The 25,422-nt window shown below is 40.3% G+C and overlaps 1 long non-coding RNA gene across 1 annotated transcript in view; it reads right to left on the reverse strand.

The window, feature by feature from the left end:
* Positions 1–4,954: 4,954 nt before the first annotated feature.
* LOC139083639 (uncharacterized) overlaps positions 4,955–25,422 on the reverse strand; it is a 28,533-nt gene continuing 8,065 nt past the window's right edge. Inside the window, exons 2-3 of the long non-coding RNA XR_011540523.1 lie at positions 18,997–19,152; positions 4,955–5,108 (exon numbers count right to left, since the gene is read on the reverse strand). This is a non-coding gene — a long non-coding RNA (uncharacterized lncRNA). The remainder of the gene's footprint in view (positions 5,109–18,996; positions 19,153–25,422) is intronic.

The following is a 25,422-nucleotide window of genomic DNA, read 5'->3' on the forward strand; positions in this document are numbered from 1 at the left end:
GTCGTCCTCTGATGCTCCTTGGATGAAAGGGTGGTTTGGAGCACAGGCTCAGCAGTCCAATCACCTGAGCTATGGGCCTCCCACTTTTCTGCAAGTCCTGTCACCTCTGACTCTCGCTTCCCTAATCCACAAAGGAGAGCAGCTCCAGAATTTCCATCTAGGCGGGCTTGGGGCAAAGAGTGATCAGAAGGAAGTGTGAGACTCTTAAAACTGCATGTTTGCTGAGCATGCACATGATTTTTCTCAGAATGTGTGGTTTACTTGTGGAGGGCTATCAATAGTTATTTGTGAAGAAAGCAAACTCCCCATCCATCTGAGCCATCCCCTCCTGGCACTGAGTATGGTTGCAAGGTTTAAATTGTGTCTGGATCGTTATGAGGGATGCAACAGGGATTATTACTAATGAAGAAGTACCCTTGGGCCGGCCCGGTGGCGCAGCGGTTAAGTGTGCAGTTCCGCTTCGGTGGGCCGGGGTTGGCCGGTTCGGATCCCGGGTGTGGACATGGCACCCCCTGGCAAGCCATGCTGTGGCAGGCGTCCCACGTATAAAGTAGAGGAAGATGGGCACAGATGTTAGCTCAGGGCCAGTCTTCCTCAGCAAAAAGAGGAGGATTGGCAGCCGATGTTAGCTCAGGGCTAATCTTCCTAAAAGAAATCAAAAATGAAGTACCCAAGTGTGCGAATGATTGTTCTCTCTTTACAAATGAGAGCAGTTATCACTAGTCAACGTTATTCACTGGTTCGCTAGGGAAAAGGTTGAGCACTGGCCCTTATCCACCTCCTCAACTTCCCTCAGAGACAATTTGACAACTCCGGGCTTTCCCGCATATGATTCTGCTTGCATGGCCTACCTTATCTCCTACCTGGCGAACGCCTACACACCTTCTTCAGGACCTATCCTAACATACACTTGTTTGATCTTCCTGACACATCATTTGCCACCTTGGGCTATAATTTACGCATCTCTCTTCCCCCATTAGACTGAATTATCGATGGAAGAATTTTGTTCATGGATGTTAAGGTGGTGTAGGGCATAGTGTGTGTTCCTAAATGTGATAAGTATTAAATGAAGACGTTTGCTCAGTATCAGAAGCATCACTGTATTTATTGTGATTTTGTTTTATCCCTATTACTGAGTATGTATTTTAAAAGCTTTAAAAGTAACTTTGCCTTATGCATGTGCATTAAAAATAAATATAAATTTAAAATACAGTAACATTCTAAACTCAGTATCACTTATGAAATTTGGAATATTCAAAAGTAAATGTAAGAGCTGGCAACATTTCATTTATATTTTCTAAAGACATTCTTGTGTAAAGAATTCTGTCTTCCAACCCATATTTTATCTGGTTTCCATGGCAAAGTAACCATTCTGTGACTAGGATGATTGCCTCCTTTTGCCGAGTATCACATATACAACATTCTGAAGCCTACTTTCCCTTAAGCTTGTCCATTTTACTTGAAAAGAGTCCAAAGTTTTCCAGGAGAATTAACAACTACCAAAAGTAACACCTAGATTCTTCTTGCCCTGGCATTGACTGAAAATGTAGCGGCCAAGCGTGTCTTCCTGCATCCTCTGAGAAGGCAGTTATTCACTGCTAATGAGCGCTTACCTAGTGATTGCTCCAGACAACCTGCGGGGTGGTAGTGTGTTCACACAGACACTGCCTTGAGACCCCATCCCCGTGACAGCGCTCAATTTGTATAGTATGAAGCAGGTAGATGGCATCAATCAGCCTAGATGAGTTGTTACTCCTGTCCCTAAATAGGTGTCCCTACACCCCCCAAGCACATTGAAAGAGTAAAAATATTGACCATTTGGTTGGAATATACAAAGATAAGTGTACAGATTGCTAGCTTGGAGAGTGAAATTTCCATAGTTTTCAGACTTGAATTCCCATTTTAAAAAGATCTCATTTTTGAGACAAAAGAGTTGTGTTGATGGCCAAGGACAAGACTTAGTTTCCCAACAGGGTAAATTAATTTTGAAAACCAAAGGAGCCACATGTTGAGAAAGGAGAAGATAGTCAAGTTTGGTTGGAAAGGAGAGCTTGTCTGTGGTTTTTTTTATTTCATGGGTGAGTTAACCTATAAAGAAAATATTTTCGTGGACAGATCCCCACAAATTCCCTTTTAACAACTAGGTAGACATGGAACATCGTGGATTTTCCCACTTCCATAAAAAGGCATGTGAAAAATGAGCTGTTTAATGGCACCAATTATAGAAATAAAATAGCTCAACCAGAATTACTTGTACACATAATCCATTAACAAGATTTTTAAATCCTCAATAATTAGACCCAAAAGGGAGATTAAATTGCTTAACTTTTTTAAAATGTGCCTTTTGAAGTACATGACCATCCATCTAATTGATGTATATTGTAGAAATAAGTGATAGAGGAGTTTTTGTGTTATTTTAATATGTATGAGGCTCACAATAATGTGCTAAGACCATGTGTTTTCTTTGGTGCAAGTAAAATTGTTGGGACTCTGGAAGCTGCTTTCATACCACAATTATTAGCAAACACAGAATTTAACTTCAGACTTTGGTGTAATCCTACCAGCCCTTTTGCCCTCAAAGTGAGACAGCCTGTCACCAGGCAGAGAGAACAAAGATGATAGCCATGTTCTCTCTCCTGTCCGTGGACCCACACACTCCAGATTCTGCAGCCCTTCTGTTTACTTGAAGTTTTTATACCTATTTGTCTGTACCCTTAGACTTGGCTGGTACCTCTGGAAACTTGAATTTTGACCTGGTCATCTTTCTGTCGCTCCTGTCTGTTTCCACAACTACATTGGGTCTCCAAGGGCATGGTGTATCTGTCCAGATCTGATGCTTGCTTATATTCTGCAGTTTTGGCTTGGTTTGTTAAAATGTGTTGTTGGGGTTTACCCCTAAAATTTAAGGTTACTGTTTTATCTTCCCTGTCTCTGTAAGGCATCTTTTCTTAGACTCTCTGGAGCCTCCCTCTTCTAAAGTTGCCCATAACCCTGAGGAAAACTAATAGACTACACTGCCTGTAACTAGACTGTTAACTTCAGGGATCAGGGACATGCTTCTGTAGTAAACCATTTGTGGCTGTATTTCCACAGCTATCATGTTGTTGTTACTGTTGTTTCCTTTCCTTTCTTTCTTTCTTTCTCTCTCTCTCTCTCTTTTTTTTTTTTTTTTTTTTGGTGAGGAGGATTGGCCCTCAGCTAACATGTTACCAATCTTCTTCTTTTTGCTTGAGGAAGATTGTCACTGAGCTAACATCTGGGCCAATCTTCCTCTATTTTGTATGTGGGATGCTGCCACAGTGTGGCTTGATGAGTGAATGGTATATAAGTCTGCACCCGGGATCTGAACCCATGAACACTGGGCGACCGAAGGGGAGCATGCAAACTTAACCATTACACCATCAGCTGGCCACCATTGTTCTTTTCTTAAGGTAATTTCAAATACAGAAAAACCAAGTTCTTGGAAAAGGTCAAGATCGAAATCATGCCATGAAAATTTGGTTTATCATAAAAAGAGAAATGAGAAATACATTCCAAGGATATACATGAAAATGTTCATTTCAGTTGCCTTGATGAGCACTGACATTGCTATGTTGCCTCCATATGTTGTAAAATAGAAAATACCATGTATCATTCACAATTACTAGAAATATAAAGAAACAGAAAAATGTAACCCATGGTCACTAGAAACAGATACAGAGATAAGCAGATGTTAAAACTGGTAAATAAGGACTTTAAAATAACTATAATAAATACATTAAAGAATCTACAGGAAAAGATAGAATGAGTAAGAAATAGAGAATTTCAGAAAATATATGAAAACTATAAGAACCAAATGGAAATATTAAAACTAAAGAATAAATGAAAAATAAATTGGATGAGATTAATGCAGAACAGAAGAGCTTAAAACTAAGTCAAAAAATAAAATAAAACACAGAGGGTTTTTTTCTTAATTAACAGGGACTCAAAGACCTATGAGACTGAACCAAATGGGAGAAGAAAGAGAGAATGAAGTAGAAAAAAATAATTGAAGAAATATGGCTGAAGTTTTTCCAAATTTCATCAAAAATACCAACTGGTCCAAGAGCCAGCATACCCGAAGCAGGAAGAAGAAAAAGAAAACCGCATGCACACCGTAACAGTCAAACTGCTGAGAACCCGAGATAAATGTAAATTCTCAAAAGCAGCCCGAGGAGGGAAAAAGTCACATTACTAAGTAAAGATCTGATAGCTTACATTTCTTTAGAAACAATACAGGCCCGGAGAAAATGGAATGATATCTTTAGGTGCTAAAGGGAGGATTGTCAAATTTAGGATCAATACACAGGAAAACATCTTTCAAAACTGAAGGCAAATTAAACATTTTGAGATGAACAAAAAACAGAATTTGTCCACCAGTAACCCATCCTGCAGGAATGCTGAGGGAAATGCTGGAAGAATTTCCAGATGCAGATTCAGGTCTCCAGGAAGGAACGAAAGCTCTGGAAATGGTGACTAGAGTATGTGGATCAATATGAAAACAATTTTCCTTTCTTAAAGAAAAATCAAATGGTTGTTCAAAGTAAAATGAATGGCAGTGTACTGTGGGGTTTGTATCATATGTGGGAATAAAACATATGGCCATAGACAATTAACATGTGTCAAAGAAGAAAGCTACATGAACATCTGTAGGATAAAGCTAAAACAGATCTTAAAGGGAAGTTTATGAATTAAAATGCTTATTTTAGAATTATGACTTGAAATACTTATTTCAGAAAAGAAAGTTTAAATTATTTAAGCATTACCTTAGGCTAGTAAAAGAAGAGTAAATTAAATGCAAAGGAAGTAAAATAAAGTAATTAAGAGGAGAAATCAATGAAACTGAAAATAGAATCAACAAAGCAAAAGTAGGTTTTTGAAAAGTCTAATATTCATCGCTAGGACTTCCATAACAAAATCCCACAGACTGAGGGGCTTAAACAACAGACATTTATTTTCGCACAGTTCTGAAGGCTTGAAGTCCGAGACTAAGGCGCTGGCAGGGTTGGCTGCAGATGCCCACTTCTTGCTGCCTCTTTGCGTGGTCGTCACTCCTGCACCCCTGGCGTCTCTCTGTGTGTTCCAATCTCCTTAAAAGGACACCAGTCATTTGGATTAGGGCCCACCCTAATGCTCTCATTTTCACTTAATTGCCTCTTTAAAAGCCCTTTCTCCAAACACAGTCAGTTTTGAGGTACTGGGGGTTAGAGCTTCAGTACATGAATTTGGGGGGAACGTCAGTCAGCCCATAACTCTGATGGAACAAATTATCAATATCAGGAATGAAAGCAAGAACATTATAGATATTATAAAGATTAAAAGGATAGTGAATATTTTGAACAACTTTGACAATAAATTTAATAACTTAGATGAAATGGACAATTTCTTCCAAGAACACAACAAAAATACAATTTATCATAATTGAAACTCTGAAATAGAAACTCTGAAAAGCTCTATTTCTCAAATAAACTGAATTTGTAGCTAAAAACCTTCCCACAGAGATGAAAGGAAGGTTTTGGTTCTACCAAGGCACTTACGCTCCTACAGCTTATCTCTTGTGAATTACAACTAAAACCTCTTGAGAATATTCATAAAGCAACTACCTGAGGGTTCTGAGAAGAAAACAAAAACAGATGGATTGTGGAAGGAAGTTGGAAAAGCAATCCATACAGGGGTGAATTCCCTGAGTTTCTTTTGTCTCAGCTATGCCCCCAAGGGCAGACTCAGCTGGAGAAATGTGTGGTCACGTAGATGGCCAACTTCCAACAGAATCTTGCTTTCCTGTCCAAAGGAACCAAGAAGAGGGCAACTTGCAGGCCAGGAAGTGTAACACGAATTCTGGAAAGGAGAGACTTGAGGAAGGGGGTTACCCAATTCAGTGTAACACTTAGGCTCACCCCTGAGTTGTGCATGGACAGGGCAAATTTAAAACACAACCTTTCACATTTAGATCATGCTCAAGCCTGATACTAAGCCCTGAGAAACACATGTGCAAGACAGACCCGAAACAATATAGCAAAGGCTTTATGACCTGAGCTAAGATTTAAACCATGGCCCTGACATGGACATCCTGAGTGAGGGATGTGTGGGAAAGTCAAAAGAGAAAACAGCTTTGAAAAGGCTTTGAAAAGACAACTGACATTGGAAGCACTGCCCACAGAAAGCAAGACACAACTTTTGGTCTGAGCCTAAGCTGGGTTGATTGGTCACGAAAAAAATTTAACATCCTCCGTAAGATTTTAAGAGAACCCACCATCTACACAGTATCACAGTCGAATTTTTTCGGACAGAATCCAAAATTACTTGGCATAGAAAGAACAAGGAAAGTGTGACCAATTCATACAGAGAAAGACAACCAACAGATTTCAAGACATAGCTGTGGCATTCAAGACTGTAGTACTGGCAGAGGGATAAACAGATCAATGGAACAGAAGAGACAGCCCCAAAATAGTTTCACACGAGTATAAGCCAACCGGTATTTGACAGAGTTGCAAAAGCAATTCAATGGAGAGGGGACAGTCTTTTCAACAATGTGTGCTGAAGTGCTATCCAATGTGTGATAGTGCTTTCCAACAATGTGCCGGAGCAACTGGATATCCATAAGCAAAAGAATAAGCCTCGACCTAAAACTCACACCTTATACAGAAATTAACTCAAAGTGAATCATAGATTTAAATGCAAAGCATAAAACTATAAAACTAAAAGAATATAACACAGGAGAATAAAACATAGTGCAATTCCAAACGCTGGTGAGGATATGGAAAAACTGGATCTCATACATTGCTGGAGGGAATATAGAATAGAACAGCCACTCTAGTAAATAATTTGGTATTTTCTTTCTTTCTTTTTTTGAGGAAGACTGGCCCTGAGCTAACATCCATGCCCATCTTCCTCTACTTTACATGTGGGACGCCTAGCACAGCATGGCTTGACCAGTGGTGCCATGTCCACACCCAGGATCCGAACCGGCAAACCCCGGGCTGCCAAAGTGGAAGGTGTGCACTTAACCACTGCGCCACTGGACCGGCCCCTGGCATTTTTTTAAAAATGTATACATACATTTATCAAACAACCCAGCAATTACTCTTGACATTTATTCTAGAGAAATGAAAACTTATGTCTTCATAAAAACCTGAACATGATTGTTCATAGCTTTATTTATAATAGCCCAAAATTGGAAACAACCAAATATCTCTCAATAGGTGAGTGGTTAAACAAACTGATATATCCACACTATGGAATTCTACCCAGCAATAAAAAGGAAAAAACTAGTTATACAAATAGAGAGGTGAAATGTACATAGACGTACATATACATAGGTGAAATGTAAATGAAAAGATACACTTTGCAAACACTAACCGAAAGAAAACTGGAGTAACTATATTAATATCAAGGTGTACAAATCTACAATTATAATGGGTGATATCAGCACCCCCTCTCAGTAACTGATAGAACAAGTGGACAGAAAATCAATAAGGATATAGATGTGAATAACAGTATCAACCGACTTGACCTGATATTTATAGAACACTCCACCTAACACAGCCAAATACACATTCTTTCAAGTGCACATGGAACATTCACCAAGGTAGAGCACATTGTGAGCCATAAAACGAGCTTGAGACTTTTCTTTTTTGAGGAAGATTAGCCCTGAGCTAACTACTGCCAATCCTCCTCTTTTTGCTGAGGAAGACTGGCCCTGAGCTAACATCCATGCCCATCTTCCTCTACTTTATATGTGGGGTGCCTACCACAGCATGGCTTTTGCCAAATGGTGCCATGTCTGCACCTGGGATCCAAAGCGGTGAACCCTGGGCCACCGAGAAGCAGAATGTGTGAACTTAACCACTGCGCCACCAGGTCGGCCCCTTAAGACACTTTTTAAAATTATAAATCATACCAAGTATGTTTTTTGAACATAATAGAATTTAAAAATCTAGAAAAATACCTAAATATTTAGAAATTTTATAGCACATTTCTAAATAACCTAATGGTCTAAGAGGCAGTCACAAGGGAAATTAGAAGGGCCAGCCCAGTGGCATAGTGGTTGGGTATGCACACTCTACTTCGGCAGCCTGGGGTTCACAGGTTCGGATCCCGGGCATGGACCTAGCATCACTTGTCAAGCCACACTGTGACAGCATCCCACATAAAATAGAGGAAGATTGACACAGATGTTAGCTCAGGGCCAATCTTCCTCACAAAAAAAAGAAAAAAAATTAGAAAATATTTTGAATTGAATGGAAATGAAAAAGCACAACCTACCAAAATGTGTGTGATAAAGCTCACACAAGCGCTTAGGGGAAATTTATAAGTGGAAAGGGGAAATTTATAAGTAAGTGCTTATAAAAGAAGAGCAGTCTCAGAGCTGGCCCTGTGGCTTAGTGGTTAAGTTTTGCGCACTCTGCTTTGGTGGCCCAGGTCCGCAGGTTCAGACCCTAGGTGCAAACCTACACCACTCATTAGCCACACAGTGGCAGCGACCCACATATAAAATAGAAGGAGACTGACACAGATGTCAGCTCAGGGTGAATCTTCCTCAGGAAAAAAAAAAAAAAGACCAGTATCAAGTCCTCCAAGTTTCTACTTTAAGAGACCATAAAAAAGAGCAAATTAAATCCAAAGCAGGCAGAAGGAAGGACATAATGCTAAGAGCAGAGATCAGTAAAATAAAAAACAGAAAAACAATTGAGAAAATAAAAGCAAAAGCTGATTCTTTGAGAAGAACAATAATTGATAAACCTCCAACCATAGTAATAAAGACAAATAGAAGACAAAAATCACTAATATCAGGAATGAGTGGTGACATCACTACAGAATATGCAGAAATTAAAAGGATAAAGGAATACAGTTGTCCCTCCGTATCCATGGGTGATTGGTTCCAGGACCCCCACGGATACCAAAATCCACAGATGCTCAAGGGCCTTAGTCAGCCCCCTGCATTGCGGGTTCCACATCTGCAGATTTAACCAACCACAAATCATAAACATGGAACTCGATCTGAGGTTGGCTGAATCCAGGGATGAGGAACCTGCAGGACACAGAGGGCCAACCATATTACAAACAACTTTATAGCATAAATTTGAAAACTCAGATGAAAAGAACAAATCTCTTGAAAGAGAAAAACTAAAAGAGCTCACTCAAGATGAAGTGGATAACTTGAACAGTCCTTTACTAGAAGAATTGAATTTGTAGCTGAAAGTCTTCCAACAAAGAAAACCTCAGGTCCAAACAGCTCCACTGGTGAGTTATACCAAACACTTAAGGAAGAAATAATACTAATTATACACAAACTTTTTCAGAAAATAGAATAGAAAATATTCTAATTCACAGGGCCAGCATTACCTTGATATCAAAAATAGAAAACTATGTAACAATACAAGAAAACCACAGAAATATCTCTTATGTACATTGACACAAATATCCTCAACAAAATATTAGCAAATTGAATCTAACAATAGATAAAGATGTATTATCATATATCATGACCAAGTGGGATTTCTTCTGGGAATACAAGACTGGTCCAACATTCAAAAACAGTCAATGTAGGGACCGGCCCCATGGCTAAGTGGTTAAGTTCACACACTCTGCTATGGCAGCCCAGGGTTTCGCCAGCTCGGATCCTGGGTGCAGACATGGCACAGCTCATCAAGCCATGCTGTGGCGGTGTCCCACATAGCACAACCAGAAGGACCTACAACTAGAATATATTACCATGTACTAGGGGGGCCATGGGGAGAAGAAAAAAGAAAGAAGATTGGCAACAGATGTTAGCTCAGGTGCCAATCTTTAAAAGCAAAAAAAAACCAAAACAAAACTAATCAATGTAATTCACCATATTAACACACTTGAAAAAGAAAAATTATATTGCCATCTCAGTAAATGCAGAAAAGGCATCTGACAAAATTCAGTACACATTCATGAGTTTAAAACTCTCAACAAACCAGTAATAGAAGGGAACTTCCTTAATTTTACAGAGGACATCTACAAAAAACCTACAGCCATTATCATACTTAATGACCAAAGACTGAATGCTTTCCCTATAAGATCAGCAATGAGGCAAAGTTGGGAAAGGCAGTCTAATGTGCACTGTCTTTTGACCCCCATCTTGTCACGGGAGAACAGGTCTTGGGCCTGGAACACCTCCTCACCCAGAGATTAGGAGCCCATACAGCCAGTGCTGGGCTTACCATCTTGGTGGGAGTATCTTCCCCTGTTTCAGACTCAATGTGTACTCCTTTGTTCTGCTTAAGCGAGTGTGTCAGTGGCCCTCAGGCACGCCCCCACCCTTCAGTATTTCAGACCCCATGGAGGTGGAGGAAGGGTCTTTCTGCTATAGCACAAGAATAGTGTGTGCAGGCTAACTACTCTGTGTTGGCTGCCTCGTGGGACCCACTGGCCATGAGGGACTGATGGACGGACGCTATTGGAGTTGATCTTTCTCTGTGTAAATAAAACTGTTCTTCCGTCCAGTGCTTGGCTGTGTTGTGTTTTCCTGGGCAACTCCAATACCAAGATGTGGTGGGTGGAAATGTTTGGACTTTTATTCCCGGTGATTGGCATAGTGATGATCTTTGCTACCCTCCACGCTGTTGGGGTCCTCTCCTGGCTTTGGTAACTAGTGCACAGGGTTCTCCTTGTCAGCAAGGATGTGTTCTCTCAACATGCCTACATCCTGGAGGTTCTAGCCAGTGTAATAAAGTCATGAAAAAGAAAAAAAAAAGGGCACATATATTGGAAGAGAAGAAATAATATTGTCTATATTCAGAGAGAGCATAATTGTCTACATATGAAATCCCAAAGAATCTGAAAAAGTAGTACTAGAAGTAATTAGTTAATTTAGCAAGATTCAAGGTCAGTATAAAACATCAGTGTGTTTCTCTATATAAGCAGTGAACAATTGGAATCATTTTTTAAAATATCATTTGTAAAAGTACCAAAAGACAGGAGGTATTCAGGTATGAATCACACACAAAAATGTGCCAAATCTACATGATGAAAACCACAAAATGCTGACGATCTATGACCCAATGAAATAAAGGAATATATCACGTTTACCGATTGGAAGACTCAATATTGTTAAGCTGTCAGTTATCCAGAGATCTACATCATTTACACAATCTCACTCAAAATCCAAGCCAAACTTTTTGTAGAAATTGACAAGATGATTACAAAATTTATGTAGAAAATAAAAAGAAATAGCCTAAGAAATTTTGAAAAAGAACAAAGTTGGAGAATTCACACAACCTGATTGTAAAACTTACTGTAAAACTACAGTAATCAATGTATCATTGGTGAAAAGATGGGCACATAGATCAGTGGAAGAGAAAAGAGCCCAGAAACAGACCCACACACATAGGACCAAGTGATTTTTTACATACGTGCAAGGGCAGTTCAATGGAGAGTAGATAGTCATTTCAACAAATCGTGCTGGAACAAGTGAACATCCCTATGCAAAATAGTGAAACCCAACCCATACCTCATGCAAAAATTAACTCAAAATGAATCAGATCAAAAGGTGAAAATCTAAAACTATAAATTTCTATAAAAAAAAAAACAGGAGAAAAATCTTGGTGACTATGGGTTAGGCCAAGATATCATAGTTATGACACTAAAAGCATGATACCAACATGAAAAAATTGATATTAGACTTTATAAAAATTGCAAAACTTCTGCTCTGCAAAAGACACTGTTAAAGAATGAAAAAGCAAGCCACAGACTGAGAGGAAATCTTTGCAACTGATACATCTGGTAAAGGACTTGTACTCAAAACATAAAAATAACTCTCAAAACTCAACAATAAGATAACAAACAACCCAATTTAAAAAAATGAGCAAGAGATTTAAACAGGCATTTCACCAAAGAAGACATATGGATGGCATATAAATCGATGAAAAGATGCTCAACATCATAAGTCATTAAAGAAAGGCAAATTAAAACCACAATGTGATATCAGTATAGACTTCTGGAATGGCTAAAATTAAAAAAAAATACTGACAATACCAAGTTTTATGAGGATGCAGAGCAACTGGAACTCTCATACGTTACTAGTGGGAATGCAAAATGGTATAGGCACTTCGGAAAACAGCCTGGCAGGTTCTCATGAAGGTAAACATACCCTAACCACACAACCTCACAATCCCACTTCTAGGTACTTACCTGAGAGAAATGAAAACTTATTTAATTCATAGGTTCACAGAACTCATAGTACTGTACACCAAAACAATGTTAATTTTACTGTAAGTTATACCTAGATAAAAAGAAACAAAATACCTCTGACCAAAAAAAAAAAAAAAACGCTTCAAGTTTCACTACTGAATTCTATCTATCATACACTTAAGGAAGAAATAATTCTAATCTTTCACAAACTCTTCCAGAAAATAAAGGGAACATTCTCCAATATTTTTCATGAAGCCCACAGAAGCTTGATACTAAAACCTATCAAATTCAATAAACATAGGTACAGAAATCCTCATACACACATAAAAAAGTTAGCATAGGAATCCAGGAATTTATGAAAAGAATAGTACATCATGACCAAGTGGGCTTTATCCTAGAAATGCAAAGTTAGTTCAAATATCAATGAGTTGTTGCTTGATGGATATAGAATTTTAGTTTTGCAATTTGAAAAAGTTTTAGAGATCTGTTACAGAACACTATGCTTCACATATATATTTTTTTTGAGGAAGATTAGCCCTGAGCTAACATCTGCTGCCAATCCTCGTCTTTTTGCTGAGGAAGACTGGCCCTGAGCTAACATCCGTGCCCATCTTCCTCTACTTTATATGTGGGATGCCTACCACAGCATGGCTTGCCAAGTGTTGCCATGTCCACACCTGGGATCTGAACCGGTGAACCCTGGGCCACTGAGAAGCGGAATATGCGAACTTAACCTCTGGGCCACCGGGCCGGCCCTGCTTCATATATTTTGATGATCTGTTATTAGGTGTGTAAATATTTATAATTGTTATATCTCTTTGCTGTTTTGAACCTTTACTAATATATAATGTTCTTCCTTGTCTCTTGTAGCCTTTTTTAATTAAAGTCTATTTTGTCTGATATTAGTATAGCCGCCCCTGTTCTCTTTTGGTTACTGTTTGCACGGAGTATCTTTTTCATTCCTTTCACTTTCAATCTGTTTGTGTCTTTGCATCGCAAGTGAGTCTCCTGCAGACACCATATAGTTAGATTGTGTTTTTATCCATCCTGCCAATCCCTGTCATTGTAATTGGAGAGTTTAATCCATTTACATTTAAAGTTATTACTGATAAGGACTGAATTCTGTAATTGTGTTATATACTAATTCAATCTCCTTACTAGTAATTGGTCTGTTCAGATTTTCTATTTATTCATGATTCAGTCTTGGTAGGTTGTACGTTTCTAGGAATTTATTTATTTCTTCATGCTTTCCTAATTTGTTGGTGTATAACTGTTCATAGTAGCTTTTCATGATCTCTAGTAGTTCTGTGGTATCAGTTGTAATGTCTCCTCTTTTGTTTTGATTTTATTTGAGTCCTTTCTCTTTTTTCTTGGTGAGTCTAGCTAAAGGTTTTTCAATTTTGTTTATCTTTTCAAAGAACCAGCTCTTAGTTCTATTGATCTTTTATATTATCTTTTTTGGTCTCTATTTTATTTATTTCCACTTTGATCTTTATTTCTATCCTTCTACTAACTTTGGGCTTAGTTGTTCTTTTTTTTAGTTCCTTCAAGTGTAAACTTGGGTTGTTTATTTGAGATCTTTCATTTTCTTAATGAAGGCATTTATCCCTCTTAGAACTGCTTTTGCTGCATCCCATAAGTTTTAGTATATTGTGTTTACATTTTCATTTGTCTTAAGATATTTTTTTATTTCCCCTTTGATCTCTTCCTTGATCAATTGGTTGTTCAGGAACTTGTTGTTTAGTCTCCATATATTTGTGAATTTTCCAGTTTTCTACTTATAATTAATTTCTAGTTTTATACCATTGTAATCAGAAAAGATACTTGATATGATTTCAGGCTCCTTAAATTTATTAAGACTTGCTTAGTGGCCTAACATACAGTCTATCCTGAAGACTATTCCATGTGCGCTTGAGAAGAATGTGTTCTGCTGCTATTGGATGGAATGTTCTGTAAGTGTCTGTTAGGTTCATCTGACCTAACATGTAGTTTAAGTCCAATGTTTCCTTATTGAATTTTCTACCTGGATCATCTGTAGGTTGTTGAAAGTGAGAAGATTTAATGAATTTTCAAGCTATAATAGAAAACTACTAAGCAATTTCTCCCCTGAGACTGTCTTGGGTCCTCTAAACCACTCCATGTATGCTTTACCCACCTCTGCTATCAGTTCCCCTAGGGACAGAGTGTGAGAAGCACTGGATTGATGAAGTTGGTTCTCTAGCTAGAGTGACATCATCTCTGATATAACCATGTTCCAGCAGGCAGGTGACTCACATGGAAAGATTGGTACAACACTCCTGAAGCTATTTTTCTCCTCTATCTCTGCTCTCTCCTCTTCTTCACATCCTTTGAAGAGGCACCATGGTGCAGGTTAGGAGTGTGAACTGTGGAGCCAAACTTCCTGGGTTCAAATCCTAGCCCCCCAACTCAGTAGCTATTTAGTCCTGGGAAATTTAACTTAACCTCTTTCCGCTGGGTCTCCTCATCCGTAAAATGGATAAAATAGTGTTTATTTGGTAGGATTATTATAAGGACTATATAAGAATATTTGTAAAATGCTTAGGTCAATGACTATCTGTGCCAATTTAATTGGGTTCCTATTTCCTATGCCTGGAACATACAAGTGTGATATTAGTGTTCCTGAAATCTCTCTCCAACACAGAGGTGGGAAGAGTCCTTGAAAGAATAGATCTTGTCTCTCTTCTTCCTCTCTCTCAATCCCTCTCCAACTCTGGCTGCCTCATTCACTCAACAAATATTTACTCAGCACCTTCTAGGTACCAGGCACTATTTTAAGCTGGTGACTATATTTTGAAGCAGAAAAGCATTGTCCCTGTCTTCTTACAGTATAATGAAACAAATCAGCCCTTGAGCAGCTATGACAATGCAATGCAGTGGAGAGAGGGGAGGGGAAGGCAATGCAAGGTATTCTGTGTCTATTCTGTCTCTAGGTTTCTTTTTCCGTCTCTCTCCGTTTATGTCTGTCTCTATCCCTCTTTCCGTGTATGCCTCTTAAAGGAAATAACTGAGAAATTTCCCAAAGCACAGGAAGAACTGGCTTCTTCTACTAGAAAAGTTGACAGATTTCAAGTATCATTAAGTGAGTGCAGTTAACTGGAGATAGTCTGCTTGCAGTCAGTTCTACTCAGCAGGCGGCAGGAGTGTCCACTGCATAAATCAATCCAGTCATTCTCATCTTTCCAAGACCTACACTAAAGTGCTTCTAATTTGATGTGTGGGATCTTTTAATTCTTAAGCTGTAGAATTGGTACACAGTAAAAATGACTATTGGTATTGCCATGTTAAAACTGGCACATTGGAATAAGTTTCTACAGATTACTATTGATTTTGCTCTCCCACAAAGATTTGGCCTCTCCTTACACTTCCAAACAACAAAATTTTCTACCTTTACCTTCAGCAGATAATCTCAACGGGAGACAGGGATGGAGGGAAAAACATACTCAAGACATCAGCCTCACCAGCTGGGCAACCTTGAGCTTCTTAAAGTTCTACAAATGGAATTGTTAGGGTAAAGGATATTCCTGTTTTCTTCATTTAAAAAATATTATTATTTTTATTTACTTATTTTTTGGTGGTGAGGAAGATTGGCCCTGAGCTAACATCCGTGCCAGTCTTCCTCTATTTTGTATGTGGGACAGCACCACAGCATGGCTTGATGAGCAGGGTGTAGGTCCATGCCTGAGATCCGAACCTGCAAACTCCAGGCCACTGAAGTGGAGTGCACAAACCCAACCACTATGCCACTGGGCTGGCCACCCTCCAAAAAATTATTTTTAACTGTGATAAAAAGTACATAAGATAAAACAGACCATCTTAACCTTTTTGTGTGTGTGTGTGAGGAAGATTGTCCCTGAGCTAACATCTGTTGCCAATCTTCCTCTTTTTGCTTGAGGAAGATTGTCGCTGAGGTAACATCTGTGGCAATCTTGCTCTATTTTATGTAGGATGCCACCACAGCATGGCTTGACGAACGGTGCTAGGTCTGCATCCGGGATCCAATCCTGCAAATCCTGGGCCACTGAAGCAGAGCGTGCAAACTTAACTACTATGCCACTGGGCTGGCCCCTGTCTTAACCATTTTTAAGTGTGTACTTTAATAGTGTTAAATATATTCACATTGCTGTGCAACAGATCTCCAGAACTTTTTCATCTTGCAAAACTGAACCTCTGCATCCATTAAAAGACAACTCTGCATTTCCACCACCCTCCAGCCCCCGGCAACCACTATCTGACCTTCTGTTTCTATAAATTGGACTACTTTAGATATGTCATATAGTGGAATCACACAGTGTTTGTCTTTTTGTAAGTGACTTATTTCACAGAGCATAATGTCCTCAAGTTTCACCATGTTGTAATATGTGTCTTTTTTGTAGGATGTTGTATTTTTTGTTCTACTTTCTGAGAGATTTCTCAACTGTATCCTCTACTTTTCCCACAAATTATTTTTCACTATACAGTCTCCTTTTAATTAAGGAGGTGAGCATAAAAATAAAATACCATAATTATAAAAATAATATACTTAGCAGGAATTAATTAAATAAATACAAACATAAAATCTTGGGATTTTTGGCCACTCTATTTTTAAATCAATTTCATTGAATTATAATTTACATATAAAAATTAACCAATTTTTAGGGCTGGCCCCATGGCCGAGTGGTTAAGTTGGCATGCTCCTCTTCAGCGGCCCAGGGTTTCACTGGTTCAGATCCTGGGCATGGGGGACATGGCACCACTTGTCAGGCCATGCTGAGGCGGCGTCCCACATTCCACAACTAGAAGGACCCACAACAAAAAATACACAACTATGTACCGGGGGGCTTTGGGGAGAAAAAGGAAAAATTAAAGAAGAAAAAAATTAGAGGCCAGCCCGGTAGCGCAGCAGAATTCGTATGTTCCGCTTTGGTGGCCCAGCGTTCACTGGTTCGGATCCTGGGTGCAGACCTATGTACCGCTTATCAGGCCATGCTGTGGCAGGCGTCCCACACATAAAAAGGAGGAAGATGGGCACAGATGTTAGCTCGGGGCCAGTCTTCCTTGAAAAAAAAAATTAACCAATTTTTTAATGTTCAGTTACTTTTAACAAAGGTATACAGTTCTATAACCATCACTACAATCATAATATGTAACATTTCACCTCAAAAACTTCCCACATGCCCTTTTTAGACAATCCCCTCCTCCCATCCCTGGCCCCTGGAACCACTGCTTGGGGTGGGGGCTATACTGGAATTCCCTGTACTATCTTTATAGTTTTTCTGTAAATCTAAAATTATTCCAAATACAACGTTCAGTTAAAAGAAAGAGAGACCACAAGACCTGTCCTCACCTGTTATTCATTGTGCTGGAACCACTGTCATTCCATCACTTATCGCCCCAAAGTGGGCTGCCACCAGTATTAATTTCCTATGGCTGCTGTAACACGATTACCACAAATTTAGTGGCTTAAAACAAGCCAAATTTATTATCTTAAAATTCTGGAGATAAAAGTTAGAAAATCAAGGCCCTTGCAGAACTGTGTTCCTCCTGGAGGCTCCAGAGGAGAATCTGCTGCCTTGTCTTTTCAGCTTCTGAAGCTTATCTGCATTCCTCGGCTCACGATCTCTTTCTCCTTCTTTAAGTCCAGCAGCACAACATCTTCAAAGTTTTCTCTCTCACATACTTATGCCTCTGTTGTCACATCTCCTTCTGTGACTCCGACCCTCCTGCATCTCTCTTATAAGGACCCTGTGACGACCCTGGGCCCACCTGGGTAATCCAGGCCACTCTTCCCATCTGACGGTCCTCAGCCCAATCACATCTGTAAAGTCCCTTCTGCTATGTAAGGTGGCATGTTCATAAGTTTCACAGTTTAGGATGTGGACATCTTTGGGGACCACCTTTCTACCTAACAAACACACCTATGAAATTCTAGGAAAGTTGGTTACCTGCTCGGGTGGTCAGGTAGTTGGGAGGTGTCAGGATACCAATATGGCCTTACTTTCCGTGGCAAATTTCTGAACCAAGTTTTATCATACTTTGATTTGGGAGGAATGACCACAAGAGACAGGGATGGAAAACTGGGGAGAACTGCCTATCTTACTCTGATGCCTTGGCAGGGGTTTCAATCTGTGACCTGAGCAGAGGGACTGTATTTTAATGATCTAGGGCAGGGTGAGACTTACTTGATATGGATATTCCTAGATTGTGACCATAAACCTAGACGCTACTTATGATGGAGAGATCACCCTATGTAGCAACTGGAACAATCTGATACGATGACAATCCGCAGGGACAGGTGGCGAGGGAGATACACTGATTACTTAATCCTGGGGAATGCCTAATTGCCGTAAAATTTCCCAAGTGTATGTAGCAGTCTAGGTCAACATTAGGAAGACGACGCTTTGCTTCAATTAGAAGATGGTATCGGAGACCTCACCATGCTAACTAAACAAAGAATACAGAACACTACTAACTCTGCCATTGGCCATCAGTGTCCTCTGACATAGGGGCTGAAGGGAGAAAGTACATGAGGTACTCATGTGTTCAGTAAACGGGTGGACAGTGGTTAAAATATGATCTTAATCAAAGGGGGCATGCTACCTACGGTCACTGCTGAGAACAGGTGGATCCCATAGGTCATAGACAGAGGTGCTGAGTGCGCTGAGGTGTAGCAGATCCAGGTAGAGAAGCTAATGGGTAGTAGACACTACCGATAAAAATAATCAGGGTCACATGCAATTGACCTTCTAGAATCTGTTTGGGGCTTGGGCAGTGGCAGGAAAGAATTTTACAGAAAGAAAAGTTACAGATTATACAACTGACCATGAATAATTACCACTTGTGCTGAATATTTTCTTTTTTCTCTTTCAAATCCACTCTCCACTGTTTTCCTCCCTTCTTGGTACTCTAGGAAATTGAACTGCATGGATGGCTTCCATACCTTCGGGCTTCCTCTTGGGTTTGGCCAAATGGGAGGCACTGGCAGGAGGACAGAAGGAGGGAAGAGAGTGAGGGAAGGCATTATTCCTTCAGCTCCCTGCCCGCAGGCTCACCTGGGTTTTCTCTGTCTACACAGGCCACCATTACGACTTCTCTCACCAGGTGCCAGTACCTGGCCTTCTCCTTTTCTCTTCAGGTGGGTGGGGAGAGAGGATGGGGGATAACAGCTCTGGAGGACTTTAGCCCAGGGTGTTTCACCTTCCCTTAAGGATTCTTTGAAGCCTGCCCAAACCTTTGTAAACAGCCCCGTTACCAAGCACTCCTCAAATACCCCCTTAAAAAAGCCATCCACCTCTGATTGATACGTCACTCAAACTAAGGAACAGATCCTACACCCAGGGGACTCATGAGCCTCGGGAGTTCAGGGGTGGCTTGGGGCACTGGGAGGTACTTCTGAATAACAGGATTTAGATTTTGATTTAAAGGATCGCAGCCACCCTTGATAGAGGGAAATGCCTGTGTAACACTTTGGGATTCATTTATTCAATAAATAATTATTGAGCGTTTGTTATCTGCCAGGCACAGGGGCTACAGCAGTGAAGAAAAATCAACACTCCCCCACCCCGTGCTAATGGACCCCATGCAGGTGGAGGAGACAGATGATGAACAGAATAAATAAAATGTATACCATATGTTAGACGCTTTGAAGGAAAAATAAAGCGGGGAAGAGATATGGGGGAGCTGGAAAAAACTGGATGCTCAGGGAAAGCTTTAGTGAGAAAGTCACATTTGAGTAACGACCTCAAAGAAAGATGGCAAAATAGTTGCTCGGATATACAAATAGGACTTAGGATGTGACATAAGTCCTTGAATCTTTACCTACCAGAGAGATTTTGCTGCTTCTGTGACACTACATGAAACGAGCTATTTTCCAAAGATGCTCCAGCCAAATTTTCAATATAGCAACTGTCAGTGGTAGTGCTGATGGTGCAGAGGGTGAGCTGAGGGAGAGCGGCCATGCCGGCATCCTTTACAACATTGGGCTGCAAACTCATGCTCTCCCTTTCTAATCCTCAGAACCTGTGTGCAGTATCCCCCGCTTATTCACGGTTTCTGGTTTTGCTTTCCGCGGTTTCAGTTAGCCGTGGTCACAGAGTCCAGAAGCAGATGCTCCGCCTTCTGATGTATGATTAGAAGGTCAATAGTCACCTAACACTAGGTCACAAGGCCACATCATCCCCTCACTTCATCTCATCATGTAGGCGCTGTATCATCTCACATCAGCACAAGAAGAAGAAAGGTGAGTACAGCACAATAAGAGATTTTGAGAGAGAGAGAGAGAGACCACGTTCACATACTTTTATTACAGCATATTGTTATAATTATATTATTTCATTATTAGCTATTGTTCATCTCTTACTGTGCCTAATTTATAAATTAAACTTTATCATAGGTATGTATGTATCGGAAAAAACATAGTATTTCTGGGTTCGGGACTATCCTGGTTTCAGGCATCCACTGCAGGGTCTTGGACCGTATCCCCATGGGTAAGGGGGGATGACTGTGTTACAGTGTAAGGAAATCGTCTTCCTCTGGTGCTGGTTCTTTTAAAGATGCAGAGAGTCTCTGAAGAGTTGCCCAAAGAAGCGGCAAGAAAAGGGAGTGGTCAATAGCCAGGGACCTTCTGCCCCGGAGGCTCATCCCCATTTCCTCCCTTCCCTACCCCTCAGCTGGAACTCACCAGGAAGAATAAAAACCAGGGCAGGGCTGTGGCCCTCCTGCAGTACACAAGATGGGACCAGGTACCTGATACCTCCAGGAATAAGAGCTCGCGGGCCTGAATAACAAGACACCTGGACCAGCTAGGAATTATGTTCAGTTGCTGCTCGAAACAGAGGCACATCCATAGCGACATATAAGGGCTCATTTCCCACCTAATGGAAGTCCAGGGAAACAGGCAGTCAAAGGCTAATAAAGCTGCTCCACAAAGCCACAGAGGAGCCAGGCTTTCTTCTCCACCATTCTTAGCATGAAGCTTCCACCCTTAAAATCACCAAGTGGCTGCTTGAAAGTTCAGTTATCATATCTGCTTTCCAGGCTAGAAACAGAAGGAAAAACAGAAGGGCCAAGACGACACCTCAGCTGAGCTTTGCCAATGTCCACCTATCACCTTCCACTTAATTTTATGGTGATCAGGAAGTGATGTGTTAAGCATTTTATATTTTTACAGTACTGTTTGTTACTTACAGGCTTTTTATGAATTTTCTTATGTTTTAGGAAACTTATTTGGGGTTTTGGGTTGATGTGAAATGCATTCGAACTTTTATTGGCCAGTGACTTCACTCCCAACATCTCATTTTCAAAAATGGATTAATGACATTAAAAGGAAATGACTATACTAGGAAAGTCCAATAGTTTACTTAAAAAAAATCATTATCATCAAGTTTATTCTAACAATGTAAGCATAATCCATATCAGAGAGGTCTAGCAATATAATTCCTCCCTAATATTCTAAAGCAGATTATCATATGATCAACTCAGAAGACTTTGTAATGATTACCATGTATGCTAAGATTTTTATAAAACCTTTAACAAACATGAAATAGAAGGAAACTCCCTTTTCTTGATAAAGATTTATTACCAAAAACTTACAGCAAACTTTTTACTTAATGGAAAAAATTTAGATGTATTCTCTTTAAGATCAGGAAAACACAAGGTTGCTCGCATTCATTGGTACTATTTTCCCTGGTTCTGCAGTACCTAGTAAGCTGTATAAGAAAAGAAAAAGAAATGAAATGTAAGAATTGGAAAAAGGAGATGAAGCTCTCACTATTTCCAGATGACATGATCACATGTCTAGGAAACTTAGAATCAACAAGCAAACTATTAGCATGAATGAGAGTATTCAGAATGAGCACCAGATACAAGACAAATTGATACAAATCAATGACATTTCTCTAATGAGTAATAATCAACTAGAATATATAATTTAAACAACAAAAATATGAGTATCTAAAAAACTTAATTTATCAAATAATATAGAGATTATCTATGAAAAAATATTCTAAACTCTATTAAAAGACAGAGATATTTGAATAAATGGAAAGATATTTTGTAAGTTTAAGGAGATAACATTATTATAAATATATCTATTCTCCCCAAATTAATCCATAAATTCTATGCAATCTCAATAAAAATTCCAGCTGTATTTTTTTTTTTTTTGGTAGTTCTTACAACAGTCAGAAGTTATTTGAAAGAACAACAGTCCATAGTTGTCTAACTTTTTCAGTTGTAAAAGAAGTGCCACATGGGGAGGAGTAGGTATTAAGACATAGTACAAAACCAGGGAGACAAACCAGAGTACAGGAACAGATAAATACACACTGGAACAGAATGGAGAGTTTAGAGATAGACCCATATATATTTGAGGCTTATTACCCCATGGAAACAGGGAGAGGACAAACTTTTTGATGGATGGTTTTGGGGAAAATAGATAACCATTTGAAGAAAAGTAAGTCATATTCCTTCCTAACATGATAGTTGGATGTGGATCCTAAATATATTAAAGACTAAATGTGTAAAGTAAATTTATGAAGATAATAGAAAATTCTGTAGGAGATACAGCTTTGTGACCCGCTCTGGATGCCACTCACAGACCCAGAAGTCAGGCTGCCTGAGGCTAGGGGCAATGCAATTCAAACAGGCCTGGCTGGTTCTTGGGCTCTCTGTCCAAGCTTACCAGGAAGCTGCTCTTTACAGCATGGCTAGCCTGGATCTGGATCTTGGGCAATCAACATGTGGTATGGGGCATTCCTTGCCTGCTGAAGCTCCTAGACCATATAGATGACTATCTCGTTGTTAGTGCCATCAAGTCAATTCTGACTCCTAGGGACCCTGCGGACAGTAGAAGAGAACCCTGCCCAGTTGTTTTGCTTCATCCTCTCTCCTTCCAGCGCTACCTCAGACAATGCTCCACTGCTATTCACAGGGCTTTCATGGCCAAATTTTTTGGAAGTGAGTGGCCAAGTCCTTCTGTCTAGTCTGGAAGCTCTGCTGAAACCTGTCCACTATGGTGACCCTGCTGGTATCTGCAATCCTGGTGGCACAGGTTTCAGCATCACAGCAACACTCACCACCACAGTGTGACAACCACCAGACAGGTGATGAGGTTCTCCGACTGGGAAATGAACCTGGGCCAAATCTTGACCGCCAGACTACATTCCTATCTACCATACGGTAATTTCTAAGGTCGCTAGTTCTTACAAAGTCTCCTGATAGTTGTTGAGAAGCGAGGACCTGACAATTTCCCTGGTCTCTTTGACCGCTGAAATCCCTAAATTCATTGCTTACATCTTTTTTTTTTTTTTCCTAAAGAAGCTCCGATGTTTGTGGAGACATGGCTGTCCTGGATCTCGGTAAGCCCAGAATCTCTGCGGTAAGGGGCATTCCTCAGTTCCCTGAACCTTACACATACTCAGAACTGCTTTTACTTTTTTTTGAGTTTTCCAGCTCACAAACTCTTGGGATGTCTCCTGATTGTGGTTGAGGAAGATGGGGGTCTTTCCCCAGGATTCTTTGACCATGGCAGTAATATCTAAAGCCGTCTCTACCGACTTCTTCCAGACGTGAAATCTGAGCTCAGAGGGGATGTTCCCCTTCCTTGGTGAGGCTGCAAGGAGCAGGCTTGAGCCCTTGATGCCTGAGCTGGTTGGGAGAGAAGAGGCCAGTCAGGAAGGACTGCCTGGGGTTGATGTCCATGGGACATGGAGAATTGATTCAGATTGAGTTACAGTGCAAGTAGAGGCTGCTGGTGGTGATGCAGAGAGGATTGGTGGTGGGGGATGAAAGACCAATGAATCACTGGGATTCAAGGGTTGGGCCATGACTGGTAGATGTTCATGTCCTGAGAGAGCGTGTCGCCAGGGGAGGACATGTAGTCCAGAGACCAAGTAAGGTCTAGTAAGGGAAGGGGGACAAAAATCTGAGTGTGCTTCACGGGAGAGGGGAAAAGGCAACATGCGGGGCTAACTGAAAGCCCATTACAAACATAGAATCCAGGGCAAAAAGCACCCTGCTGTAAGAGAGGTGCCCAGAGGTAAGGATAAAGCAAAGAAAGGGAGGGGTGGCCAGGCCCAGAGCCAACAAATGTGCTGGTGAGAGAGAGGAGCCCAAATCTGAGCACAAGAAAAGGGAGAGATGGGGAGAGTCGGGGTCTAATGACAGAGAGGACTCTGGCGGCAAGGATAAGACAACTGGTGGAGGAGATACTAAGTAGAAAATGAATAGAGCTACATGGCGAGGGATACCTTTGAGGCAGAGGAAAGGCCACCAATGGGAAAAAGGGGAGAGAGAATGTGGGGCCAGTGTCAGAGGGACTAGTGATGTTAGGATTAAGGCCAGTCATGGACATGAAAGCCAAGATGTAAGGACAGAGGCCATTGTGAAATAGGGTGGAACAGAAAAGGGGGAAAATGAGGGAGAAGAAGCAGAGGCAAGATGGGGCACTGTGAGCAAAGGTGTGACGCTGCAGGTACCTTCTGCCAAGAGGATGGTTGGTAAAGTAGAGTTAGGGACACATACTTGAAGCTTGGAAGAATCAAATCACGTTAATAATGATGCTGCAGCAGCACACTGTGTCAAAAAGACTCAAATGGATGCTAATGATGGGTAAAAATTAGGTATGAACATAGACAGGAACTACAAGGAAACAGAAAAATGAAGACCAACAATTTAATAAGATGGTGGGAAGGTGGGTGTTTTGGTTTGTTTTGGTATTCCTGCTACTGGTGTAACTTTTATTTTCACAACACTAATTTTAAAAATGTAAAGTCACTAATCTTGTAATATAATAATTTATAAAAGAAAAGATTTATCAAATGTCAGGGATATCACTATAGTCACGGAACTCGTCTATTACTGCACACAAAGTACCCAAGTCTTGGTCAAGAATCTACACTGTCTTCATTGATCTCAACAAGAATTCTTGGTTGTTACTCGTTTTATTTCAAAGTTTTGAGACATTTACTTCTGACACACATCATATGCCACATGTGGTTGTTTTCACAATGGCCAGGTATTTTTACAGTTGAGGTCTTAAAATGTGAAGAAAGAAATCTCATCTCAGTAGCAGCATTCATTTCCTCACTCACTCACTCACTCACTCATTCACTCAACAAATATTCCTTGAAGGAAGGAAGCAGCTATTTGGAAAAAGATGTAGGGTGGCCGGTACATGGTGGCCCTCACTTCCACAAGATTTGCTCAGTGTGTACCCCCTAGTCCCTTATTTTGTTTTCCTTTGTTTGAATT

Source organism: Equus przewalskii, chromosome 5 (genome assembly GCF_037783145.1).
Source record: "Equus przewalskii isolate Varuska chromosome 5, EquPr2, whole genome shotgun sequence".
Classification (NCBI taxonomy): Eukaryota; Metazoa; Chordata; class Mammalia; order Perissodactyla; family Equidae; genus Equus; species Equus przewalskii.